Source organism: Carcharodon carcharias (genome assembly GCF_017639515.1).
Source record: "Carcharodon carcharias isolate sCarCar2 chromosome 29 unlocalized genomic scaffold, sCarCar2.pri SUPER_29_unloc_22, whole genome shotgun sequence".
NCBI classification, from domain to species: domain Eukaryota; kingdom Metazoa; phylum Chordata; class Chondrichthyes; order Lamniformes; family Lamnidae; genus Carcharodon; species Carcharodon carcharias.
In genome coordinates, this window is record NW_024470668.1 from 49365 (window position 1) to 61759 (window position 12395).

Sequence of the window (12395 nt, forward strand, 5' to 3'; positions counted from 1 at the left end):
CCTCATCACTGACACTTTGACAGTGCAGCACTCCCTCAGTGCTCACCCTCCGACAGTGCAGCACTCCCTCATCACTGACCCTCTGACAGTGCAGCGCTCCCTCAGTGCTCATCCTCTGACAGTGCAGCACTCCCTTAGTAATGACCCTCTGACAGTGCAGCACTCCCTCAGTGCTAACCCTCTGACAGTGCAGCACTTCCTCAACGCTCACCCTCCAACAGTGCAGCACTCCCTCAGCACTGACCATTTGACAGTGTGGCACTCCCTCAGCATTGACCCTCTGGGAGTGCAGCACTCCCTCAGTACTGACCCGCTGGGAGTGCAGCACACCCTCGATACTGACCCTCTGGGAATGCAGCAATCCCTCAGTGCTGACCCTCCAACAGTGCAGCACTCCCTCAGTACTGACCCTCTGACAGTGCAGCACTCCCTCAGTACTGACCCTCCAACACAGCAGCACTCCATCAGTACTGACCTTCCAACAGTGCAGCACTCCCTCAGCACTCCCTCACTGGGGAGAGTCCATCCGCATTTTGAGCTGAAACCTTGAGACGGTCTCAAAACCCCAACCTTCCATCTCGGAGAGAGAGAGTGCGTTTTTGTGAGAGAGAGAGACAATGTATGTGTGAGAGAGTGAGAATGTGTATGTGTGAGAGAGCAAAAGAGAGGAAGAGTGTGTGTGCATGACAGAGGGAGGTAGCTTGTGTGTGTGAGAGAGTGTGTGTGAGAGTAAGAGGATGTCTATGTGAGAGTGAGAGAGAGTTTATCTGTGAGAGATAAAGATAATGAGAGAATGTGTGTGTGAGATAGTGTGCGTGTGAAAGAGCGTGTGTGTCTGTGAGAGAGTGTTTGTGTATGTGAGGGTGTGTGTGTGAGATTGTGTGTGTGTGTGTGTTTGAGAGAGAGGGTGTGTGTGTTTGAGAGAGGGAGTGTGCGAGAGAGAGATGGTGTGCGTGTTTGAGAGAGAGAGTGATTGTGCGTTTGAGAGAGGCCGTGAGAGAGAACATGTGTGTGAGAGAGAGAGTGTGTGTATGTGTGTGCGTGAAAGAGAAAGTGTTTGTGCAAAAGAGCGTGTGCTTGAGAGTATGTGTTCCTGTGTGAGTGTGCATGTGTGTGTGCGAGTGTGTGTGTGTGTGTTTGTGTGAGTGTGTGCGTGAGTGTGGGTGTTTGTGTTTATGTGTTTGTGTGTGCGTGCATTCTGACTGAGTTCAGTTCACAGTTTCACACGTTGCTAGGGACCACTTTTCCGCCTCTCTGTCAGACTGTGTGTATCTGACAGCAGGTCAGGCAGAAATAATCCAGAATGCGCTGTGGTTTTGTAGCATTGAAACAATGACATGAACTAAATGAGTGCTGCACCAAATAAAGACATGGAGTTACTACACCAAAAAACCACGTGACTTCCCCAGTTTCACATCTCCCTCAAACACAGAAAAACTGGGTTAACACTGACCCTCCTCCCAGAGCCAGTTCACCTCTTGTCTGATGCAGTCAGGAGAGGAAGATCATCTCTCCTCCGATCCTGGTAAACTGAACATTTCCAGAATTAGATCAGCTCCCTGAAGTGTCTCCAGTTAGTCATTCATCTGACAGGATTGACTCTACAACCCTGGGGACTCATTCCCCTGTAAGTAAAACACTTGCTGCCCCTGTCAAATCTCTTCTGTATAGCATGATCTCTGGATGTCCCAGAACACTTTACAATTGAGTTCACCCTTTTTTCGAAATGTGGTTACTGTTGTAATGTAGGAAACGCAGCAACCGATTAGCGCACAGCAAGCTCCCACAAACAGCAATGTGATCATCTGTTTTTAGTGATGTTGGTTGAGGGATAAATATTGGTCCCAGGACACCGGGGAGAACTCCCCCCTGCTCTTCCTCTAAATAGTGGCTGTGGGATCTTTCACACCCGCCCGAGAGGGCAGACGGGGGACTCGGTTTAGTGTCTAATATTGGACTAATCTCCAGGCGAGGTTGGCTGGATGGATTATTGACAAGGTCCATTCACCCTGTAAAGAGTTTCTCTGGTTTGAAATACCCGATCAAACATCGAGTTCTGTGTCTAAACCTTGTGTTGAAAAGACACCTTTCCAGCTATTCACCTGCCATTAGCTTGTTGAGTCTTCACACGCTCCGTCTGTCCGTGACCAACCCCTCTTAGCTCATCCTTTCCTTGTTGGACATCGAGCTGTTCATCCTGACGGGTTCCATCCTTCCCAGTAACACTCCATCTCCGACATCAAACTAACTCCCAACACGTTGATGAATTGTATGGATTCCAGCGTCAGTTGGTTCTGTCTGAGGCTGTTTCTCTGATCGGGGACCGAGCTGTTCTGAACGGACATTGTGTTCAGCAGTTCTTATTGTCGATCAGGCTGTTCAACCCATGCTGCTGTTCACTGAGGTGACTTCGATTCTACATTCACACATTAATGATCTCATGTCCAGCAGCAAACATCTGAATGAAGCAAGGTTCAAGAAAAAACCCAGCTGCTTGATCCTACAGTTATCTGTTCAGGCATGGCCCCTTGTTCAAAATAACAAACATTATTTAAAAATAGTGATCACATGAGCCTGGTTAACAAGGAAATGAAACCATCAACAATTTGCAGTAAAGTGAAACGTACAGGATTAATCTATTTATATTGAGCTGATGATAGAGAATTTTACACGAGGCATGTTTCTAATTTCAAACATCATCTGAAATATGGCAGTTCTGACAGTGCAGCACTCCCTCAGTACTGACCCTCTGACAGTGCAGCACTCCCTCAGTACTGACCCTCTGACAGCGCAGCGCTCCCTCAGTACTGACCCTCTGACAGTGCAGCACTCCCTCAGTACTGACCCTCTGACAGTGCAGCACTCCCTCAGTACTGACCCTCTGACAGTGCAGCACTCCCTCAGTACTGACCCTCTGACAGTGCAGCACTCCCTCAGTACTGACCCTCTGACAGTGCAGCACTCCCTCAGTACTGACCCTCTGACAGTGCAGCACTCCCTCAGTACTGACCCTCCGACAGTGCAGCGCTCCCTCAGTACTGACCCACTGACAGTGCAGCACTCCCTCAGTACTGACCCTCCGACAGTGCAGCACTCCCTCAGTACTGACCCTCTGACAGTGCAGCATTCCCTCAGTACCGACCCTCCGATAGTGCAGCACTCCCTCAGTACTGACCGTACGACAGTGCAGCACTCCCTCAGTACTGAACCTCCAACAGTGCAGCACTACCTCAGTACTGACCGTACGACATTGCAGCACTCCGTCAGTACTGACCGTACGACAGTGCAGCACTCCCTCAGTACTGACTCACCAACAGTGCAGCACTGCCACAATACCGATCCTCCGACAGTGCAGCACACCCTCAGTACTGAGCCTCCGACAGTACAGCACTCCGTCAGTACTGACCGTACGACAGTCCAGCACTCCCTCAGTACTGACCTCCGACAGTGCAGCACTCCCACAGTCCTGACCCTCCGACAGTGATGCACTCCATCAGTACTGACCGTACGACTGTGCAGCACCCCTTCAGAATTTACCAGCCGACAATGCAGCACTCCCTCAGTACTGACCCACTGACAGTGCCAATTCAGTCCCTCGAGCCTGTTACACATGAACAGGAGGAGGTCCATTCAGCCCCTCAATCCTGTTACACAAGAACAGGAGGAGGCTCAGTTAACTGCATGAGCCTGTTACACAGAATCAGGAGGAGGTCCATTCAGCCCCTCCAGCCTGTTACACAGGAACAGGAGGAGGCCCATTCAGCCCCCTCGAGCCTGTTACCCAGGAACATGAGACCCATTCAGCCCCTTAAGCTTGTTTCAAGAGACGAGGAGGAGGCCTATTCAGCCACTCGAGGCTTTTACACAAGAAGAAGTGGAGGTCCACTCAGCCCCTCAACCCAGTTACATAGTAACAGGAGAACCATTCAGTCCCTCGATCCTTTCACACAGGAACAGGAGGAGGCCCATTCAACCCCTCGAGCCTGTTACACAGGAACAGGAGGAGGCCCATTCAGCCCCCTCGAGCCTGTTACACAGGAACAGGAGGAGGTCCATTCAGCCCCCTCGAGCCTGTTACACAGGAACAGGAGGAGGCCCATTCAGTCCCTCGAGCCTGTTACACAGGAACAGGAGGAAGCCAATTCAGCCCCTCAAGCCTGTTTCAAAAGAAGAGGAATGAGGCCCACTCAGCCACTGGAGGCATTTACACAAGAACAAGTGGAGGTCCACTCAGCCCCTCGAGCCTGTTACACAGTAACAGGGGAACCATTCAGCTCCTCGATCCTTTCACACAGGAACAGGAGGAACCCATTCTGTTCGTTGGGGCCTGTTACACAGGAACATGAGACCCATTAAGTCTCATCAAGCTTGTTACACAGGAACTGGAGGAGGCCCATTCAGCCCCTCAAGCTTGTTTCAAGAGAAGAGGAGGAGGTCCACTCAGCCCCTCAACCCTGTTACACAGTAACAGGAGAACCATTCAGTCCCTTGAGCCTGTTACACAGGAACAGGAGGAGAACCATTCAGTCCCCTCGAGCCTGTTATGCAGGAACAGGAGGAGGCCCGTTCAGTTCCTCAAGCCTTTTCGATAGGAACAAGAGGAGGCCTTTTCAGCTCCACGAGCCTGTTTCACAGGAACAGGAGGAGGCCCATTCATCTCCCTGAACATGTTACACAGGTACAGGAGACCCATTCAGCCTCCACAAGCTTGTTACACAGGAACATTAGGGGCTCCATTCAGCCACTCAAGCCTGTTCTGCATGAACAGGAGCAAAAACAAAAATAGCTGGAAAAACTCAGCCGGTCTGACAGGATCTGCGGAGAGGAACACACTTGACGTATTGGGTCTGTATGACTCTTCATCAGAACTAAGGGAATTGAGAAATGAGGTGATGTTTTAGCTGGTAGAGGGGGTGGGCAGGTAGAGCTGGATTGTGGACCAGTGATAGGTGGAGGCAAAGAAGAGGTTGCCAAAGATGTGATAGACAAAAGGACAAAGGGGTGTTGACGGTGGTGATATTATCTGAGGAATGTGCTAATGGGGACATTAAGGGTAGAAAGCAGGACGAGCAAGTGACAGATAGTCCTAGTGGGGGTGGGGTGGGGGGAAAGGATCGAAATAGGCTAAAAGGTAGAGATAAAACAACAGATGTAAAACATTTAAGAATAACGGAAATAGGTGGGAAAAGAAAAATATATAAATTAAAAAAAATATTAAAAATTATAAATTATTGGAAAAAGGGAGATTGGAAAGGGGGTGGGGATGGAGGAGTGAATTCATGATCTGAAACTGTTGAACTCAATATTCAGTCCGGAAGGCTGTAAAGTGCCTGGTCGGAAGATGAGGTGCTGTTCCTCCAGTTTGTGTTGAGCTTCACTGGAACAATGCAGCAGGCCAAGGATGGACATGTGGGCATGAGAGCAGGGTGGGGTGTTAAAATGGCAAGCGACAGGGAGGTCTGGGTCATGCTTGTGGACAGATCGAAGGTGTTCATTAGAGCAATCACCCCAGTCTGTGTTTGGTCTCTCCAATGTAGAGGAGACCACATTGGGAGCAGCGAATGCAGTAGATTAAATTGAGGGAAGTGCAAGTGAAATGCTGCTCCCAATGACGTTCCCAATGCTCTCGCGCCTTTTACAAAGGAACAGGAGGAGGCCTATTCAGCCCCCACAATCCTGTTACACAGGAACAGGAGGAGGCCATTCAGCCCCTCGAGCCTGTTACACAGGAACAGGAGGAGGCCCATTCAGCACCTTCAAGCCTGTTACACAGGAACAGGAGGAGGTCCATTCAGGCCCTCAAGTAACTGACATAGGAGCAGGAGATGTCTCATTCAGCCAATCAAGCCTCTTATATAAGATCATGAGGGGGCCCAAACAGCCCCTCAAGACTGTTACACAAGAAAAGGAGGAGGAGGTTCATTCAGTCCCACGAGCCTGTTACACAGGAACAGGAGGAGGCCCTTTCAGTCCCCTCGAGCCTGTTACGCAGGAACAGGAGACCCATACATCCCCCTCGAACATGTTACACATGAACACGAGGAGGCGCATACAGTGCCTCAAGCCTGTTACACAGGAAGAGGAGGAGGTCCAGTCAACCCTTGAGCCTCTTGCATGTGAACAGTCAATGGCCCTTCAGCCACATTCTTGGCACGCAAAGGGTTAACAGTTTTCTAACTGTGCGAGGCAAAGAGTTGCTTTCTAACTTGGTACCAAGCACTTCCTCATTTTGTCTCACAGTGACCCATCAACCCTTTATCATTAAATACAAAGAGGGAGCAGCACAGGAAGAGGTCATTCAGCCCAAGCAGAGCGTGTGGGCAGTTCCTCCCCAGGCGAGCAGTCGGACAGGTCCTGGGTAAGTAACGGAATGATTGGAATTCACTTCCACGACCAACACCTTCCTTTGTTGATGTTGTGACTTTATAAAGACAGATTCCAAAGATTGATGCCTTTGAAAGATTTCTACTGATTATTGAGATCTAGGTGTGAGGCTCAAGTCTGTTGTACAGAACATCTTTCTAGCTCAAGGGATGAAGGAAGTGCCGAGACATGAATTTTGGGACGTCTTGAGGAGGTGAAAGGTGCTATAGAAATGCAAGTCCTTCATTGTTTTTCTTTCTTAAAGCCTTGTAACTCTCTGCAGAGCACCTATCATCCCACAGAGAGTCAAATTAGTCTGTGAAGACATTGTCTAAAAGCAGTTCTGATCTCTCGAGAGCTGTTGGACAAGAGGTGAGGTCTCATTAACTTCCTTCTCTTTTACAGCTTGAGAACCAATGTAATACCAGGGAGTGGACAATGATTGGGAAATCTTACTTCCTCCTGTCACTTCTCCAAGGTAATATCATCGTCAGCTTGGACAGATTTATGTTTAACAGTCTTTGTAAAAGATCATTCTTATCTCTTTATCTCTGTAACGTCGCGCAACTCACCCAAACCACTTCCCAGATATCTGTGTTACTCCAACTCCGGCCTCTTGACCATCCCCAGTTTCCCATCACTCCAATACTGGCGGCCGGGCCTTCAGCTGCCTGGGACCTGAGCTCTGGAATTCACTCCCTAAACCTCGGGGATGGAGGAGATCAGAGGGTTTCATTTTACTGAGAATCACCACGAACACATCACAGCTGCAGTGAGAATAGACAGAGAGTCCAGCCCGCACACGTCCTGTACAGTTTCACCATAGCAACCACAATATGGAAATTTAACAATACTGAAAGTTAAACCGACGCTCAAACCAGTCAGTGTAGAGAGATGAGATGTTTACACAGTTTCCCTGTTTGTCTTGTAGACACTGTGTTGGGTGGAAGACGGGCTTCACTAAACAGAGTCCTGAGGACCATGAGCCAATGTAGAATGAACTTGTCCACTCCTGTGTCCAGGATTCTCTTCCATCCGTTGTGAAACCTTGGGGAGATCCCTGTGTGTCCTGTAGATGGTCCACACTGCAGCCACTGTGCCCCAGTGATGGAGGGAGTGGATATCGAGTCTAGTGGATCTACAAACCATCCAGAGTTAAATATTGACATTTCTCTCCCCAGTTGGACTGTCACAAGAGTGGAAAGGTGACACTCCACGAGAGGTGACAGCACAGGAAGGTTCGTGTGTACAGATTCCATGTCATTACAGTTACTCATCACATTTAGTGGGGAGATCGCGTGTCGGAATCTGGTTGAAAGGAATAGATGGGAACCCACAGCCTAAATGGTCAATAGTCTTTCACTCCGAGGGTCACAGTCACAGGGATCAAAGATTCCACCATCGGACCCGGCAGTCTGGAGACCTGAAAGATGGCGACTGTTCCCCGATTATAAACAACATCAGACGGGAAGATGCAGGACCTTATTTTTTCAGAATAGAATTTGACAACAGGAATAGATACAGCTACTACCCTGTAACCCAGCTTCACGTTTCTGGTAAGTGCTGTGTTATAATTACTCAACAATTCATAGTTCAACACTTAATGGGAAATAACACAAACTGTGACGCTTACATATTAACACAAAACACAGCTTATTATAACACACTGTCTGATTCTCAATAACCTGGTGATAGCTTCCAGTTCAGTCCTTTAGCAACCTCTAATACTCACTTTAATATCAATGATGAAAAGCATTAACGGTATTATCAGGTTATCCAATCCCATCAATCTCTCCTGTCCTGTTTAAAAATCCCTTCACAGCCAATGAAATTATTCCTGAATTGCAGTAACAGATGTAAAACACAGCAGACAGTTTCTGCACAGCAAGATCCAACAAACCACAAGGTGATAAATCACCCAGATCACTGAGGCAATGAGAAGCCAGTGAACTCAAACCTCTGGTCTGATGAAGAGTCATACGGACTCGAAACGTTAACCCTGTCTTCCTCTCCACTGATACTGTCAGACCTGCTGAGTCTTTTCAGCAATTTTTGTTTTTGTTTCAGATTTCCAGCATCGGCAGAATTCTGCTTTTAACTCCAATCTCTGGTCTGAGCCTCTTCTCTCATCCAGTGTTCTCAATTCACATGTCTCGGAGTGAACGTGTATTAAGCTGAGAGACAGAAACACTACTACCAAAGAGCAAGAAAATCTTTCCTGAACATTGTAATCTCTCAGATCTGATATCATCCTTGTAAAAGTGCTTTCTCTTGTGGGACTGTGATTTCTATTTGAACTGATGCTTCACGTTATATTTCTCTAAAAGGATCCATTCTCTGTCTGTTAGATTTCACAGATAAACCCACGATATTCCCTGCTGATATTATTGCAGGAAAGTGTGTGGATGTAAGCTGCATCTTCAACACAACGTGCAATGGAACAGCAGCACCTGTCTTAACTTGGGACACTCCCACTGAGGTACCTGGATCAGTCTCAAACACTGTAACTCAGCATGGTGTCACTCTGACCTATACTTCTGTTCTGACCCTGACCCCATCACTCAAACACCACGGACACACTCTCAGCTGCAGAGTGAGATATCCATCTGTTTCATCGGAGCGGACCCTCGTACTAACTGTGCAAGGTAAGTACGGACACCTTTCATTTTACATCAGCATTCCGTCAGTGCTGACCCTCTGACAGTGCAGCCCATTCTCAGTATCCACATTCTCAGTCCTCTCAAAGTGTTTCACAGTCAATAGAAGTTAATTGATCTTTATTTGATTATTGCTGAATGAAGAGATAAGCTGTCTAAACTTTGCATCTCGCACACACCATTCTCCATGGCAACACCTCCACCTATCAGAGACCACTTGCCAACCAATCAGCACTCTCGTCCCATTAAGTATAAATTGTTGTTCACTTTCTGTTGGTAATCCTGCGAACGGGGTTCTTGGTTCCTGCCCTGACATCTTAATGTCCCAATGAACAGAACAACTTCCAACAATGAGCTGTGGTTGGTGATTCCTCACGTTACATCCAGGGACACTGGTGACTATCAGTGTGTGGCAGAGAATGAACATGGAACAGTGGTGGGGTTCATAACCATCACTGTGGAACGTGAGTGTACACAGACTTCAACATCTCTCTCAGATTCGAACACTACACAAACACCCTCAAACATACACATCTAAATAGACACATGCAGACACACATATCTGACCACACAGAAAGACACACTCACACACAAACACACTAACACACACTCCCCTGTGGGCTACCTGACCTCCCTCAGTACTGCACTGGAGAGTTGGCCTAAATTCTGGGATTTGTGTTCCCATTCATATTTATGCAAGAATATGGAAATTACAAAGTCTATTACAGACACTCAGATGCATAGAGGCACTCACAGATACTCTCTGCCTCTCCAACTCTCTCTCTCCCTTTAAGAAGCTTCCTGAAAGCTAACCCTTCGAACAATCACCGGTCCCAACTCCTCCTTATCTGATTCTGTGTGATTTTCTTTGTGTATCTGAGAGTAAGAGAGAGGTGGAGAGTTTTAGGAAGAGAATTCCTGCTGGTCAAAAGCTTACATCATGTTCTCACCTTTCCAATGCCCATATTTCACATGATGTCCAATGTCCTTGTTCATAATGATGACTGCCTATGTAAACGTCACGCTGTAGTTACAGCCTCCCACCAGTGGTGGCATTGTAGCCCTTAATCCTTGTGTTTCCCAGCTTTTCCAGCAACTCCACTTGCCAGTTTGCTACACAAGCTGTGAGTTCATCAGAATTCAATTATTTCTCAAATGGTAGATTTGATGTCATTTTATTGAAAACTTCCTCAGCGCCTCCCTGAAGGGTTTACACTCTCCAGGAAGCAGGAATAGGCTGCTTGTTGGGGAGTTCATCTTTTACCAGAGAGTAGGGATCCTCGGGAATGTGCTGTCAGTGGGTGTGGTGGTTGCTGTTTCTCTGTCGCCTTCAAGAGGGATCTGGAGTGTTTAGTGACTGGGGGAGAGATCATGGAAGCGGAGAATGATACAGCACAGGAGGAGGCCATTCAGCCCATGGTGCCTGTGCCAAGTCTTTCAATGATCTATCCAATCAGATCCACTAACCACCACTCCACTTTGCCCCCATCTTCCTCCTTCAAGTATTTATCCAATTCCCCTTTTGAAAGTTCCTATTGAATCTGCTTCCACCGCCCTTTCAGGCAGCACCTTCCAGATCACAACAACTCGCTCTGTCAAAACAAATTCTCCTCATCTCCCCCTCCGGTTCATCAATCTGTGTCCCTCTGGTTACCGACCCTCCTGCCCCTTAAATACATCGATACTGTTCACCTCAACCATTCCCTGTGGGAGTGAGTTCCACATTCTCCCCTCTCTCTGCGTAAAGATTGGAACTGTTTATTAAGCGGGGCGTGTAAGTCCGTGGGGGAGTCCATCTCGATCCTGCCCGATTCGCACATGCGTCCGAGATGGATTTCCACCCTGTACTAAACGTTTCCAGAATTTTCTACAGCACAATCCTGTACACAGCGATGGAGAGAAACATTGGACAGGGAGTCAAACAGCACAATGATCCATTCTCACCAATGATCCACGCTAAGGGGAAAGTTCAGATTGTCCACTCTTAGAGTGTTTACAATGAAAACATTCATTCCACATTGAATCCCAGTGGATGGGTCAATATTACAGCAAATGTTGCAGTGATATGAAGCTTGATTGTTCAGCCAGAGTGAGAGATTGAAAGCGGAGAGTCAGTGATGATTTCTTTCTGTGTGTTCTCTAGACAGTGGAGGAGAGATTCTGCACGTGATCCAGATCCTGGGAATACAAGCTGTGATATTCCTTGTGGCTGTGGTTATCACTATCGCTGGAGTCTGTGTCTGGGAGGGACAAACAGTGAAAGGAAGTCGACAGACTGTTTAAAGCTTTTGTACAGCAACAATCTGGTTAGTCAGTGCGGACAAATAACGTGCGATGTTGGGTTAAGTTGTAATGAAACTGGTCAGTGTCCTGGTTAGAATCACCTTCGTATCAGAGAGCCATTCCAGTACAGAAGGACGGCATTTGGCCCATCGAGTCCATGCTCTATCTCTGTAGAGCAATTCAGTCAGTCCCATTCTTCCTGCTCTATCCCCGTATCCCTGCACGCTTATTTCCCCTCATGTGTCCGTCCAATTTCCTTTTGAAATCGTTCATCGTCTCCACTTCCACCATCCTCGTAGGCAGCGAGTTCCAGCTCATTACCACTCGCTGTGTAAAAAAGTTCCTCCTCACATCACCCCCCCTGTCCAAAACCTTCAATCTGTGTCCCCCAGTCCTTGTACCATCAGCTAATGGCAACAGCTTCTCTTTGTCTACCTTATCTAAACCCATCATCATCTTGTACACCTCGATCAGATCCCCCCTCAATCTCCTTTGCTCCAAGGAGAACAACGCCAGCTTCTCCAACCCAACCTTGTAGCTAAAATCCCTCATCCCTGGACCCATTCTGCTCAATCTCCTCCCCACCCTCTCAAGGACCCTCACTTCCTTCCCAAAGTGAGGAGACCAGAACTGGACACAATACTCTAGTTGTGACCTCACCAGAGCTTTATAAATGTTCAGCATAACCTCCCTGTGTTTGTACTCAATCCCTCGATTTATGAAAAGCTTATTCTTTCCATCAGCACAAACAGCAATTTCCAAGCGGGCTCCCATCAGCAGACAGAGTGCAATGAAACATCGGCATGCCTGCTTCTTAATGTACGGAGAGAAACCTGGAACGAGAGATTCTCCTTCTTCTCCTCAGCAAGCTGAAACGTTTCCTTATACCTGGTTCTCCCCAGTCCTGCTGTGTGGACACATCATAACCACGGCATTGTCTGGCTGTGTGCAGCCAACATGGTCGAATAGGAATGAACAGAAATGTGACGTTGCTAAACTCTGTTCTCTGATTGGAATGTGCTTTCTGAATGCTGCACCTTTTTCATGCTGCGATAGATTGTAAGAAGCATTTGGGTTATGAATAAAATTACA

The 12395-nt window shown here is 47.7% G+C and overlaps 1 protein-coding gene and 1 long non-coding RNA gene across 2 annotated transcripts in view; both read left to right on the forward strand.

Annotated features, from left to right (window-relative positions):
• LOC121274063 (hemicentin-2-like) overlaps positions 1-12395 on the forward strand; it is a 70493-nt gene that overhangs the window by 36174 nt on the left and 21924 nt on the right. The window lies entirely within an intron of this gene.
• On the forward strand, positions 8739-12173 carry LOC121274062. The gene is made up of 3 exons (XR_005942164.1): positions 8739-9008; positions 11164-11326; positions 12047-12173. It is a non-coding gene; the product is annotated as an uncharacterized LOC121274062 (long non-coding RNA).